This window comes from Schistocerca gregaria, chromosome 11 (assembly GCF_023897955.1).
Source record: "Schistocerca gregaria isolate iqSchGreg1 chromosome 11, iqSchGreg1.2, whole genome shotgun sequence".
Classification (NCBI taxonomy): Eukaryota; Metazoa; Arthropoda; class Insecta; order Orthoptera; family Acrididae; genus Schistocerca; species Schistocerca gregaria.
In genome coordinates this window covers 72,109,333-72,125,242 of record NC_064930.1, presented here as the reverse complement: position 1 = coordinate 72,125,242, position 15,910 = coordinate 72,109,333, and the positions used below count along the sequence as shown (strand labels likewise).

Below are 15,910 nucleotides of genomic sequence, written 5' to 3'. Positions count from 1 at the left end.
CTACAAAGTGCTGACATCAGGGAAAAATGGTTCAAATGGCTCTGAGCACTATGGGACTTAACATCTGTGGTCATCAGTCCCCTAGAACTTAGAACTACTTAAACCTAACTAACCTAAGGACATCACACACATCCATGCCCGAGGTAGGATTCGAACATGCGACCATAGCAGTCGCGCGGTTCCTGACATCAGGCAAGTTTCCAACCGATTTCTCATGCACAAACAGCAGTTGACCAGCGTTGCCTGCTGAAACGTTGTTGTGACGCCTCGTGTAAGGAGGAGAAATGCGTACTATCACTTTTCCGACTGTGATAAAGGTCGGATTGTAGCCTATGGCGATTGCGGTTTACCGTATCGCGACACTGCTGCTGATGTTGGTCGAGATCCAATGACTGTTAGCAGAATATGGAATCGGTGGGTTCAGGAGGGTAATGCGGAACGCCGTGCTGGATCCCAACGGCCTCGTATCACTAGCAGTCGAGATGACAGGCATCTTATCTGCACGGCTGTAACGGATCGTGAAGCCACATCTCGATCCCTAAGTCAACAGATGGCGACGTTTGCAAGACAACAACCATCTGCACGAACAGTTCGACGACGTTTGCAGCAGCACGGACTATCAGCTCGGAGACCGTGGCTGTGTTGCATCACAGACAAGAGTGCCTGCGATGGTGTACTCGACGGTGACCTGGGTGCACGAATGGCAAAACGTCATTTTTCGGATGAATCCAGGTTCTGTTTACAGCATCATGATGGTCGCATCCTTCTTTGGCAACATCGCGGTGAACGCACATTGGAAGTGTGTATTCGTTATCGCCATACTGGCGTATCACCAGGTGTGATGGTATGGAGCGCCATTGGTTACACATTTCGGTCACCTCTTCTTCGCATTGATGGCACTTTCAACAGTGGACGTTACAATTCAGTTGTGTTAACGACCCGTGGCTCTACCCTTCATTCGATCCCTGGGAAACCCTACATTTCAGCAGGGTAATGCACGACCGCATGTTTCAGGTCCTGTACGGGCCTTTCTGGATACAGCAAATGTTCACCAACTGAAATCGTCTGGTCAATGGTGACCGAGCATATGGCTCGTCACAATATGCCAGTCACTACTCTTGAAGAACTGTGGTATCGTGTTGAAGCTACATGAGCAGCTGCACCTGTACACTCCATCCGAGCTCTGTTTGACTCAATGCCCTAGCGTATCAAGGCCGTTATTATGGCCAGAGGTGGTTTTTCTGGGTACTGATTTCTCAGGATTTATGCAACCATATTGTGTGAAAACGTAATCACATGTCAGTTCTAGTGTAATATAGTTGTCCATAGAATACCGGTTTATCACCAGCATTTCTTCTTGGTGTAGCAATTTTAATGGCCAGTAGTGTAGCTATTACAAGTCATACATTTTCAGGACGGCTAGTACATCCTAGGACATGTGGCAAAGCACGTCATTAATGCTTATTTTGCCACAGAGAACAGCTCAATTGTTGAGTTGTGGATGCATTGACATAAAAATAAACAGTCAGTCTATACTGACAGATTTAGTCCACTTTAGTGGTGCAGTTATGGTTGTGTAGAAAACATCTGGTCATGAAGTTTTTGAGGTGTTTGTGGGAAGACTGTTCGACACAGAAGAAATAGGCAACACATTGATGTGCATACATATGGAGGTACCTCATATAAAAATATCTGCACTGATGTGTAATATACCTGTATAACAGAAAAACAAATTCTTGTCAGCTTTACTTGATATTTTTACACAATCATCTAATAAACATACAGAAATGCATAGAGTATATACATTTTTTAACAAGTTGCAGGTTTTCTGTTGGAACCAGCTGCACAAAAGAAAATGCTATGTTGTGCTCTTCTATGAATCTGTGCTTTTTTGTTTCCTTCCTTGCAGTTCGGTTCCACAGAGAAATGGAAAGTAGTATTTATGGCTTATCGGTTTATAATTTTAAGTGTATTATGGAATCTGAATTTTCAATGGCAAACAAGAACGCTCAAGGTCAGAGAGAAGGGGAAAAAGAGATGTGAAGATTAGATGGAGAGAGCTGGGGGACAGGAGTAGGTGGAAAACTAAGAGGGAGGAGAAGATCAGAGAGGGGGGGGGGGAGGAGAGTGGGACATATAGACGATTAAAAATATTCAATCTCTCATTTAAGCATGATAGAGGACAAGTTGCTCTCTCACCTATTTTTCGCATGCAGAAAGCTATTCAGAGGGTTCAAATGGCTCTGAGCCTTATAGGACTTAACATCGGAGGTCGTAAGTCGACTAGAATTTAGAAATACTTAAACCTAATTAACCTAAGGACATCACACACACCCATGACCGAGGCAGGATTCGAACATGCGACCGTAGCAGTTGCGCGGTTCCGGACTGAAACAGAAAGTTATTAAAGATTTTATTACAACCTGGCGCACCTTGAGAGAGACTCTAGGAAGTTGATGACCTGAGCAGACGTTGTGGAGCTTGGTAGGGCACTAAAAGCATTAGGTATTTTTACGATTCTTTGCTCATAGAACTGTCTTGTTGCGACTTGAAAGCAATTGGTGGCGAGCCCATCCCTCAGTAAATCTTGCTGGACAGGCCCACAGCCCTACAGGGCAGACAGGGCAGCCCTTCATCGAGACAGGTCTCCAGCAGAGCAATGGTACAATACCTGTTGCGGTGCCAGCAGAAGCCTGGGCTGGGATGACAGTCTAAAGGAATGCATCTACACAGTGCAGTTGTAAACTGGGCATTCTATGCAGAGCCATGCGGAATAAAAATTCATGCTTTCGTGTTTGCCGATAGTGCAAATAGGCCAGAGAACTGCTTCCATTGGCTGCCTCGGTTGTGTAAGAAAACTCTGGCGTCTGAGAAACGTTTAGAGGCAGAATCTTTATTACACCTCATAGCTAAGACTAACAAGCTACAAGGCACAGGCAGTTTAGATAAAGATCTTTGAGACTGTATTTCTTTGCTTGTTGCTGTGGGAAGCGACGCGACTTCAGAGGATCATCTCTTCCCGTTCTGCAAAAACTTAAAAACGCCTGTAATTGGCAGTTTATTTTTTTTTTTCAGAGTCACACATTTCTTAACTCTTGCCTTGGTTCGACATGAGTTTGTGCTGTCGCGTGGGAGGGGAGATTTCGCGCTTCTAGAGTCCTGTGATTGGCTCAAGACAGTGTGAAGGTGGCGTCATTTGTGCACTTTCTGGGAAAGCGGAGTTTTTTTTCCTGGAGAGGTGCAAGGCACTCAGGTGCAGGGCTTTGGTCTGGTAAGGACTTCTGGTCGAAGCTCTGGCATGTGTGGTTGGTAGCTGGGACCTGTCCTGAGACTGACCTCACTTGCGTGTAGTTTCGACTGGGGAGCTTGTGGTGAAGTTGTCAGTTTACCAACAGTGTGGCTTCAAACGTCTCGGACTACTCGTTTGGCGAGGGCACACTTATTGGGTTTTGGTTTACCAGTCTTGACGTTACCAGTCTTGTGTGCTCTGTCGTGTGAGTGAGCCAAATTGGCCCTTGGATACCAGTGAATGGGAGTGTCACACAGAAATCTACCATGATTTCAGGGCACTAGTAGAGAGTAAATTGCGATCCATCTGCCTGATCGCTAGACCGTGAGATTTTTTCATTTCCTTTGCTGTGGCCTTCTCCACCAGATATGACGGCGCCTAGAGTATCAGCAACCAAACTGACAGCCTGCAGCTACGGGTTGCCCACCTCGCAGGCACACTGAAGCACTACACAACCGACAGTCAATATTGATGACCAGCAACAACCACAACAACAACAAAAACGCATAGACACGAGGGGCCACAAGGGGCCACTACTGGCCCACATAAACATAAGGAAGAGGTCGCTGCAGATCCCGGAACTATTTTCACACGTCAAACCACGTGATGGAAAATAGTTCCGAGGTAGTCATCCGCCAAAGCGCTATAAAGGACGGCTTGTATCTTCTCGCTGATCTCTGGATTAGGCTTTGTATATCGGAGAAGTCTATGGCGGAGACTAGTAGGAAATTATTTCAGTTGTTTTCTATTTTATTCTTGTATGTAGCTGTGATTCGAAGACGGATGACTGTTTCGTGTTGGTGTTATACTTGGAGAATTCGTTTTGGTTAATTGAACAGTCCAATAAATTATTTTCGGACTTCGATCGTTAGTTTCTTCTGCTTACGAAGACATATGATCCTCCGTGGTCGCGATCGATTCACAGGTGCCACCTCCACATCTCACCTCTTGCCATCTACTAGTCATGTCGCCTCATGAAGTAAACAGGGTAACGAACTGCCGCTCCGGCACTGTCAGGTCGAACCGATCTGCATCTACATCTACATCCACACTCCGCTGGCCACCTGATGGTGTGTGGCGGAGGGTACTTTCAGTACCTCTATCGGTTCTGCCTTCTATGCTAGTCCCATATTGTTCGTGGAAAGAAAGATTGTCGGTATGCCTCTGTGTGGGCTCTAATCCTCACGGTCTCCTTGCCAGATATATACGTAGGAGGGAGCCATATACTGCTTGACTCCTTGGTGAAGGAATGTTCTCGAACCTTCTTACACAACCGAGGCAGCCCGTACCAAGGTACTGAACGTCTCTCCTGCAGAGTCTTCCACTGGAGTTTATCTATCATCTGCGTAACGCTTTCGCGATTACTAAATGATCCTGTAATGAAGCGCACTGCTCTCCATTGGATCTTCTCCATCTCTTCTGTCAACCTTATCAGGTGTGGATCCCACACTGCTGAGCAGTATTTGTGCAGTGGGCGAACAAGTGTACTGTAACCTACTTCCTTTGTTTTCGGGTTGCTTTTTCTCAGGATTCTTCCAATTAATCTGAGTCTGGCATCTGATTTACCGACGATCAACTTTATATGATCATTCCATTTTAAATTACTCCTAATGCGTACTCACAAATAATTTATGGAATTAACTGCTCCCAGTTGCTGACCTGCTATTTTGTAGCTAAATGATAAGGGACCTTTCTTTCTGTGTATTCGCAGCACATTGCACTTCTCTACATTGAGATTCAATTACCATTCCCTGCATCATGTGTCAATTCGTTGCAGATCTTCCTGCATTTCAGTACAATTTTCCATTGTTACAACATCTCTATATGCTGTCGCAAAAAGCGTCAGTGAACTTACAATGTTATCCACAAGGTCAATTATGTACATTGTGAATAGCACCAGTCCTACAACACTTCCCTGTGGCACATCCGAAATCACTCTTACTTCGGAAGACTTCTCTCCAATGAGAACGACATGCTATGTCAGATCTCAAACCCCACTTTCTCTCAGCTGCACCTATGTAGAGAAACTTCACTAGATTTGATCAGTCAAGGTCTGCTCAGAGTCAGAGCAATTCAGTTTGCGTTATCCACATTATTAGGGCCAGAGTACTTGACTCACCGATCATCTAATTAAACTGTCTTTGACAACCAGAATCCACCCAAGGAATATCAAATTACCTGTTCATTGTTTAGGGCATTCAATTTATAGCTTGTTTAATATAATTTGTCAGTTTGGGAAAATAATATTGTTAGTACACTAAATTTGGCCAACATTCTCAATCATATAAATAGTCCCACCAGACTTACCTTTCAAGCAGAGACTGTCAAAATTTTATTACTGACAGTCTACTTTTGTAATTACTGACAACAATGCGACTATTAATTCGTTTGTAAACATTCTCTTTAAAGTAATATTAGTTAACCAATTACACATCGGTGAAGCTGGGATGCAGATCGCTCCTATAAGGGAAACTGAATTTTCAGTAAGCCATCGGAGTTAATTATAGGAGCTTGTCACTTACATGCTGTGAATCTCGAAAACACATGGTATAACTCTTGTTGCCTCTAGGAATTATCTCTCTTCTGGGTTGCCTGTCTAATGCATTCCTGGGACAACAGAAATTTCATGTTGAGTGTTTCGTACAATTACTGATTGTATTTAAAAAATTTAAAATTAATTATTAGGAGGAATAATCTTATGCAAATGGTTTATTACAATAAGTCAACTATTACTGCTGGAAACTGTGTATTTCTTCAGGCAGCTTAACTGACTGCACGCAAACCCTTGCTATTTGACTGTGAGTATGTAAGTGAGAAAAATTGTAGGACAGGTTTCAAATTATGCCTAAAATTTCTGGGAATGCCGCCCCTATCACTACATGTAATTTCAAACCTTTGCGAAACATTTTCTCGTCGGCATCTCCAAGAAAATGAGGAAAGCAAAAAAGTCAATCGGTTACCACTTTTTCCCTGTTCCTGCAGCAAAAAGGCGGCACCTGGCGCGACTTTTTACTTTGTTACTTCTTTCGTACCGACCCCATTCTCAGAACAGCTTCCAGACAGCGTCCAACTACAGCACTGAACGCACCTGAAAAATTACGCCGACGTTCAAGAGATATGACGTTACGGACAGTTAGAAGCCATCATAAATTAGCCGTCACTGAGGCGCAACTTTCCTATGGTACTTTCCTCCAGAGTTGAGTGATGAGAGTACTTTGCGACTTCCAAGAAATTTTAGGCATAATTTGAGACCTGTCCTACAATTTTTCTCGCTTACATGCTCACAGTCAAATACACTGACGGAAAAATGTGCCCACATCAACAAAATTTGTGCGAGGTAAACGATAACTGGTAGGTGTGTTTCTACGTCTGAAAGATGGCTTGTATTCCAATTTTGCGCCAGTCACATAAGAGTGGTTGCTAGTGGCGCCACTATGAGTTGCATGTCACATTTGCTTCAAATACACGATGTAACAGTCGTGAGCGTCCCTCTTCACCCCCCCCCCTCTCCCTTCCATACTGATTTTACCCCGTCTATCCTGTCTTTGCCTCCCTTCCCTCGCCTGAGTCCTTTTGAATTTTCCTCCTCTGCCTTTCCCCTTTCCCTTACCCCCCCCCCCCTTATGACTCACCCCCTTTTGTTTTTCCTCTCCTCCCCCCTTTTTTCCCCTCTCATTTGTCCAGGTCCTTCTCCTCACCCATCTGCCCTTGGTTGTGGTGTGTCATCTTCGTGCCGACTTTTTAGTGCAATGTTTCCAGTGAGTGTTCGGTGTTAAGCATCTTTTCTGGAGTGTTGCAAACAGAACCATTCTGTCGCTGGGTGTGATTTTTATATCTCTTGTGAACAGAAACCAGACTGTCACCGTGTTTTTTAATTGGCTGTCTATCATTTTACCTGTCTGCTTCCTGTGTATTTTATTAGCATAGCCAACCCTTTGTTTTATGTTTTAATTTTCCACAATTTTCCGTCGTTTGACAATTTAAGTTACCGTTTTATCGCCTGCTTTTATTGTTTCTTATCTTCTTATGTTTTAAAAATTCTGTAGGTTGAAGACTAAGCTGCTGCTGCCAGCCCGCCCCCTTCTGGGGGAATCGAAACTCAATAAAGAAAAAAAAGTGCCTTATCTAAACAAGTGAATCGACTACGTGCATGCCAATAAATAATTCAATAAAGGAAAAAAGTCACGAGCGATAGTTGTCTTTGAGACTGGAAGTGATGAGCTGATGCTAGTCAAGCATGCCCTTAAGCGGCGTAGAACGTCAAACTTGGAGCAGGAGAGGCATCACAGGACATTTTAATTTACACTGTCTATACTTTTGCAAGTAAATTCATGGCACTTTCTCAGCATGACTAGGAACGATTCAGGATTCACACTCATAGCAGTGGAAGTTCAAAAACATAACAATTTTTTTGCATTTGAAATTTTATCATTTTTTCACTTACTACTGGCTGCATTTAGAATTTATTTAATTTATGAAAAAAATGAATGAGCTATTACATTTTAAACTTCATGTTAATTATCTTAATTTTTACCACATTTTCTAATATACATGGAAAATTCTAGAATTTCATACACCTGTAGGTATGGTTTGTATGCTGTGTCACATTTGTCGAATCTCTCTTACTTATGAAGAAAACTATAGCAACAAATGCAGCCAATAGTAAGAGAAGAAAATTATGAAATTTCACACTCTAAAAAAATATTGATTTTTTTATGTTTTTGAACTTCCACTGCTATGAGTGTGAATCATGAATCCTTCCTGGTCATGTGGACAAAGTTTTATAAATTTGTTGGTAAAAGTATAGACAGTGGAAATTAAAATGTCCTGTGGTGGCTCTCCTGCTCCAAGTCGGTCCGTTTGACGTCCTACACCCCCCCCCCTCCCCCCCCCCCCAAGGGATGTTAGCAAGGAAAAAATTTTCACGTTTATGGATTTTTATCTCATTACAAAATTTGCAATTTTCTGAAAATATGACGTATATATCACTTTTAAACCCACATGGGAAGTATTTTGTTTTACTTTTTTTAAATATAATCTACAAATCTAATAAAATCGGTAATTTTTATATAGAAGGCTGTGTATTGCTGTGTTATGAAGGCCATGTTCAGAAGAGGAGGGCACCAGGTCGAGGAAGTTGAAACAAAGTTTGAGAGACAAGAAACTTTGTGATGGTAAAACCTTAAGAGGCAGTGTGACAGTCAAAATGATTGATGAAATTCAGCAGTATTATGGGATGGTCATTAGAAATAATATTGAGGATTTGTTGAAAATGAAGCAGGCGGTATGGGCTACCTTCTTCCACAGAGTGTCAATTGATGAAAACCAAGTACACCACCTTCGCTCTTTTTTGTGGTAAGATCCTATAGGACCAAACTCCTAAGGTCATCGGTCCCTAGGCTTACACATTACGTAATCTAAATTAAACTCACGCTAACGACACACACACACACACACACACACACACACACACACACACACACACGACCGAGGGAGGACTCGAACCTCCGATGGTTGTAGTCCCGCGAACCTTCGCTCTCCTGGATCTGATTCATAGTGCAATTACCACAATGCCCAGTACTCAGCTATAAATATTCCATTCCAGCAGCAGCAGCCATGGACATCATAAAACCTATTTACAGAGACCTGGCAAACCCTGACTTACTGAAGAAGTGTCTGCACGGTCACACTCGAAATCCCAATGAGTTGTCCAATAATCTTATATGGACTCGCTTATGAAGACACTACAGTGGGGGGGGGGGGGGGGGGGGGGTCAGTGATGCTGTTATTGCTTTTAATGATGGCAACATTGGTAGGGTGAAAGAGCTGCAGCATATTGGAATTAATCCTGGAGGAAACTCCATCAGAGAACGTGAACAGGTGGACCAGGTTCGCATTGATAACGCAGGGTATGCAGCACAGTTGGCCACTGAAGAGTCCAGAAAGAAGAAAAGAAAAAACTTGGAACAAGATTAAGAGGATGATACAGCATGGTGCAGTGAGTTACTGTCTTTTGAAACTTTAGAAGCTGTACCTGAAAATTTGCATTTTTCCCTAAATCTGAGAACACCTCGGGTAGAATATTCAAATTTTCGAGGATTAATAACACACACATCCTGAGTCTACTGAACTAAAATAAGAATATAATGTTATGTATACACTTCCAATCACAAAGAAAGCAGGTGTTGACCGATGTGAAAATTACCAAACTATCACTTTAATAAGACACGGCTGCAAAATACTAACATGAATTATTTAGAGACGAATGGAAAAACTGGCAGGAGCTGACCTCAGGAAAGATCAGTTTGGATTCCATATAACTATTGGAACCCATGAGGCAATACTGACCCTACGACTTACCTTAGAAAATAGATTAAGGAAAGGCAAACCTACGTTTCTAGCATTTGTAGACAAGCTTTTGACAACGGTGACTGGAATACTCTGAAATTCTGAAGGTGGCAGGGGTAAAATACAGGGAGCGAAAGGCTATTTACAATTTGTACAGAAACCAGATAACAGTACAGGAGTTGAGGGGCATGAAAGGTAAGCAGTCGTTGGGAAAGGAGTGAGATAGGGTTGTAGTATATCCCCGATGTTATTCAATCTGTATATTGAGCAAGCAGCAATGGGAACAAAAGAAAAATTCGAGGTAGGAATTAAAATCCATGGAGAAGAAATAAAAACTTTGAGGTTCGCCAATGACATTGTAATTCTGTCAGATACACCAAAGGACCTGGAAGAGTAGCTGAATGGAATGGACAGTGTTTTGAAAGTAGGATATAAGATTAACATCAACAAAAGCAAAACGAGGATAATGGACTGTAGTCGAATTAAATGGGATGATGCTCTGGGAATTAGATTAGGAAATGAGACACTTAAAGTAGTAAAGGAGTTTTGCTATTTGGGGACGAAAATAACTGCTGATGGTCGAAGTAGAGAGGACATAACATGTAGACTGGCATGGCAAGGAAAGCGTTTCTGAAGAAAAGAAATTTGTTAACATCGAGTATAGATTTAAGTGTCAGGAAGTCGTTTCTGAAAGTATATGTATGGAGTGTAGCCATGTATGGAAGTGAAACGTGGACAATAAATAGTTTAGACAATAAGAGAATAGAAGCTTTCGAAATGTGGTGCTACAGAAGAATGCTGAAGACAAGATGGGTAGATCACATAACGAATTAGGAGGTATTGATAGAATTGAGGAGAAATTTGTGGCACAACTTGACTAGAAGACGGGATCGGTTGGTAGTGCATGTTCTGAGGCATCAAGGGATCACAAATTTAGTTTTGGAGGGGAGCGTGGAGGGTGAAAATCGTAGAGGGAGACCAAGAGATGAATACACTAAACAGATCCGGAAGGATGTAGGTTGCAGTAGGTACTGGGAAACGAAGAAGCTATCACAGGATAGAGTAGCATAGAGAGCTGGGACAAACCAGTCACTGGACTGAAGACCACAACAACAACAATTACAGTTATTTAGGATAACGTACAAAAAAAGTACACAAAAGTTTAACCGTGTAATTAAAAATTTGTATTTCTGATAACAGTGGCTGAAATATAATGATTATACAGTAGTTCAGTAGACTTAGAGCATAGTTTGATGTCCTACAAAAGTTTCATATCAATGGCTACAGTGGTTCCTGAAATAATAACGGCCTTGATACGCCTGGGCATTGAGTCAAACAGACCTTGGATGGCGTGTACAGGTACAGCTATCTATGCAGCTAGTGATACGAGGCCGTTGGGATCCAGCACGGCGTTCCGTATTACCCTCCCGAACCCACCGATTCCATATTCTACTAACTGTCGTTGGATCTCGACCAACGCGAGGAGAAATGTCGCGATACGATTAACCGCAATCGCGTTAGGCTACAATCCGACCTTTATCAAAGTCGGAAACGTGACGGTACGCATTTCTCCTCCATACACGAGGCATCACAAGAACGTTTCACCAGGCAACGCCGGTCAACGGCTGTTTGTGTATGAGAAATTATGTTGGAAACTCTCCTCATGTCATCACGTTGTAGGTGTCGCCGTGGGCGCCAACCTTGTGTGAATGCTCTGAAAAGCTAATCATTTGCATGTCACAGCATCTTCTTTCTGTCTGTTAAATTTCACGTCTGTAGCACGTCATCTTCGTGGTGTACCAATTTTAATGGCCAGTAGTGTAATTTTGATTTTTAGCATCACTCGCCTAATAGGTAATCTCCTCACCCGTATGGATACGGCATAAACTGCTGCTTGTGGATCACGGGGTCCCGCATTCGATTCCCGACCGCGTTTAGGATTTTCCCTGCCCGGGGCTTGGGTGTTCGTGTTGTCCTCGTCATTTCATCCTCCTCATAAACATTCGCGAAAGAGGCTGGACTGGACTGTGTAAAAACTGGACAGCGTAAAGATTTGGACTTCACGGGCGCTGATGACCGCGCAGTTGAGCTCCCCACAAACCAAACATCATCGTCATCGTGGCATAAACTTGTACCTGGAGAAGCTAGGCGATTTTCGGCTGCCCAATAGAGCATGCTGCGACAATTTACATCACTGTGGCTCGTAAACGTAGCTTCGCCTTTAAAGAGCACACGTTGGAAAACAGTACTGTCGTTTCCCAAGCGATGCAGGACAAACGGACGAACATTCTGTACCGCGTTCGAAGTCTCGCCCTCCGATTGCATGATGTAGTGACGGATGATTAGGCTGCAGATTATGTGGATGCGAGCCAGAGAATGACACTCTTGTGGCTGATCCCATATTCCTCGGTTTGGTGCCGTCATGAGGATATATAAGCATCGTAGCCAGAACAGCTTCGTCGTGTGTTCTGACAGTTGCTGTCTTCGTCCTCGACCTCCGTATGACGCAAGGGGACCACTCTGTGGTTCAGGTCGAAAAAAATCTGTTTTCGGTTATTTGAAGAGCATTTTCCTACCACTTGTGTTTATGTGCCACGCCCACTTTTGTATCATCCACTTTTCTGCATATATTTTAGATCTTTATATCCCTTAAATTGCACGTTAGGGATTATTTTTACTCTAAGGTCATCAGTCCCCTAGATCTTAGAACTACTTAAACCTAACTAACCTAAGGACATCACAGACATCTATGCCCGTGGCAGGATTCGAACCTGCGACCGTAGCGGTCTCACGGTTCCAGGCTGTAGCGCCTAGAACCGCTCGGCCACCTCGGCCGGTTTCAGTGCCAACAAGTAGACAGTCGAAAGGCTTCGTACAGCATGGCATGTTTACAACATGGTGCTCGATTCCGGTCGAATTGCCTTTTAGTTTTAGAACGTTTCCCACATTCCATGACGAAGAGTTCCGCCGTCGAAATTAACAAGTTTCGTATCGCTCCACTCATCTTTTCAAGCGCTTTCCGATATCGTTAAGAAAGCATATCATGTTTGTAAAAAAATCACTCTTGCTTCATTATCTCGATCGATACAGGAGTTAAGACTGTTTATCACATAACAAAAGCACGTGCCTCCTTAGCGTACCATCATTTGCAGGAAACAGTTTCGATACCTGGAACACTTAACGAAATAAATGAGCTGTTAACCTCACCTGACTAACGCTGTACATATTGTGATAAGAAAGTGAGAAAAAGCTTTCTTTTGATTCCCAGAATGAGATTTTCACTCTGCAGCGGAGTGTGCGCTGATATGAAACTTCCTGGCAGATTTAAACTGTGTGCCAGACCGAGACTCGAACTCGGGACCTTTGCCTTTCGCGGGCAAGTGCTCTACCAACTGAGCTATCCAACCGCGAATCACGCCCCATCATCACAGCTTCACTACTGCCAGTATCTCGTCTCCTACCTTCCAAACTTTACAGAAGGTCTCTGGCGAACCCTGTAGAACTAGCACTCCTGGAGGAAAAAGGATATTGCTGAGACATGGCTTAGCCACAGCCTGGGGGATGTATCCAGAATGAGATTTTCACTCTGCAGCGGAGTGTGCGCTGATATGAAACTTCCTGGCAGATTAAAACTGTGTGCCCGATCGAGACTCGAACTCGGGACCTTTGCCTCTTTCAGGAGTGCTAGTTCTCCAAGGTTCGCAAGAGAGCTTCTGTTAAGTTTGGAAGGTAGGAGACGAGATACTGGCAGAAGTACAGCTGTGAGGACCGAGCGTGAGTCGTGCTTGGGTAGCTCAGATGGTAGAGCACTACCCCGCGAAAGGCAAAGGTCCCGAGTTCGAGTCTCGGTCGGGGACACAGTTTTAATCTGCCAGGAAGTTTCATATCAGCGCACACTCGGCTGCAGAGTGAAAATCTGATTCAGGAAACATCCCCCAGGCTGTGGCTAAGCCATGTCGTCGAGCAGATGCGCAAAACTATAGACTTATATCTCTGACATCGATCTGTTGTACAATTTTAGCACACCTTTTTTGCTCGCGTATCGTGTCATTTCTGGAGACCCAGAATCTACCCTGTAGGAATCAACATGGATTCCGGAAACAGCGATCGTGTGAGACCCAACTCGCTTTATTTGTTCGTGAGACCCGGAAAATATTAGATACAGGCTCCCAGGTAGATGCCATTATCCTTGACTTCCGGAAGGCGTTCGATACAGTGCCGCAGCGTCGCCTGATAAACAAAGTAAGAGCCTACGGAATATCAGACCAGCTGTGTGGCTGGATTGAAGAGTTTTTAGCAAACAGAACACAGCGTGTTGTTAACAATGGAGAGACGTCTACAGACGTTAAAGTAACCTCTGGCGTGCCACAGGGGAGTGTTATGGGACCATTGCTTTTCATAGTATATATAAATGACCTAGTAGATAGTGTCGGAAGTTCCATGCGGCTTTTCGCGGATGATGCTGTAGTATACAGAAAAGTTGCAGCATTAGAAAATTGTAGCGAAATGCAGCAAGATCTGCAGCGGATAGGCACTTGGTGCAGGGAGTGGCAACTGACCCTTAACATGGACAAATGTAACGTATTGCGAATAAAGAGAAAGGGGGATCCTTTATTGTACGATTATATGATAGCGGAACAAACACTGGTAGCAGTTACTTCTGTAAAATATCTGGGAGTATGCGTGCGGAACGATTTGAAGTGGAATGATCATATAAAATTAATTGTTGATAAGACGGGTGCCAGGTCGAGTTTCATTGGGAGAGTCCTTAGAAAATGTAGTCCATCAACAAAGGAGGTGTCTTACAAAACACTCGTTCGACCTATACTTGAGTATTGCCCATCAGTGTGGGATCCGAACCAGGTCGGGTTGACGGAGGAGATAGAGAAGATCCAAAGAAGAGCGGCGCGTTTCGTCACAGGGTTATTTGGTAACCGTGATAGCGTTACGGAGATGTTTAGCAAACTCGAGTGGCGGACTCTGCAAGACAGGCGCTCAGCATTGTGGTGTAGCTTGCTGTCCAGGTTTCGAGAGGGTGCGTTTCTGGATGAGGTATCGAATATATTGCTTCCCCCTTCTTATACCTCCCGAGGAGATCACGAATGTAAAATTAGAGAGATTGGAGCTCGCACGGAGGCTTTCCGGCAGTCGTTCTTCCCGCGAACCACACGCGACTGGAACAGGAAAGGGAGGTAATGTCAGTGGCGCGTAAAGTGCCCTCCGCCACACACCGTTCGGTGGTTAGCAGAGTATAAACGTAGATGTAGATGTAGGTTCTGAGCTCGGAAGAGAACGAGGTGGATAGCTGTTACAGTGTTTATTACCACTTTTATTTTTTGAATTTCAGATATCGTGTCAAAGAGATAGGCCCTGGAACTCTGGCGGTCACATACAGCTCCTAAGACAGCGATACAATCCGATGCCTTTCTCGTGCGTCACATCTTAAAGAAAATAATTTGTTCCTCTGAACTTTTATGAAATAACATTCACATCTACACCTACCGAGCGCGGTGGCGCAGTGGTTAGCACACTGGACTCGCATTCCGAAGGACGACCGTTCTATCCCACGTCCGGCGATCGTGATTTAGGTTTTCCGTGATTTCCCTAAATCGTTTCAGACAAATGGCGCGGTGGTTCCTTTGAAGCGGCACGGTGGACATCCTTTCCTATCCTTCCCTAATCTGATGGGACCGATGATCACGCTGTTTGGTCCCCTCCCCCTGATCAACCAAACAATTTACATCTGCAGTCACCAAACCTCTGTGAAGTACATGGCAGGGAGAGGGGTACTTACTATTGTACCACTTATTCCCGCTACATTCATGAATGGAAAGCCAGAAATGTGCTTAAGGAGAGGTTTACTATCTTTTGTAGATGTAGAGGCACATATTACTAGGGGTAAGATAGATACTGCCAACAGGAAAATTAGAGAGACCTTTAGAGAAAAGAGAACCACTTGTATGAATATCAAGGGCTCAGATGGAAACCCATTTCTCAGCAAAGAAGAGAAAGCAGAAAGGTGGAAGGAGTATATAGAGGGTCTATACAAGGGCGATGTACTTGAGGACAATATTATGGAAATGGAAGAGGATGTAGATGAAGATGAAACGGGTGATATGATACTGCGTGATGAGTTTGACGGAGCACTGAAAGAGCTGAGTCGAAACAAGGCCCCGGGAGTAGACAATATTCCATTAGAACTACTGACAGCCTTGGGAGAGCCAGTCCTGACAAAACTCTACCATCTGGTGAGCAAGATGCACGAGACAGGCG

General features: G+C 43.8%; 1 protein-coding gene and 1 non-coding gene across 5 annotated transcripts in view; both read right to left on the bottom strand.

The window, feature by feature from the left end:
- LOC126295222 (uncharacterized) overlaps positions 1-15,910 on the bottom strand; it is a 150,353-nt gene that overhangs the window by 128,420 nt on the left and 6,023 nt on the right. The window lies entirely within an intron of this gene.
- Positions 12,970-13,044, bottom strand: Trnas-cga (transfer RNA serine (anticodon CGA)). Its single transcript has one exon. It is a non-coding gene; the product is annotated as a tRNA-Ser (tRNA).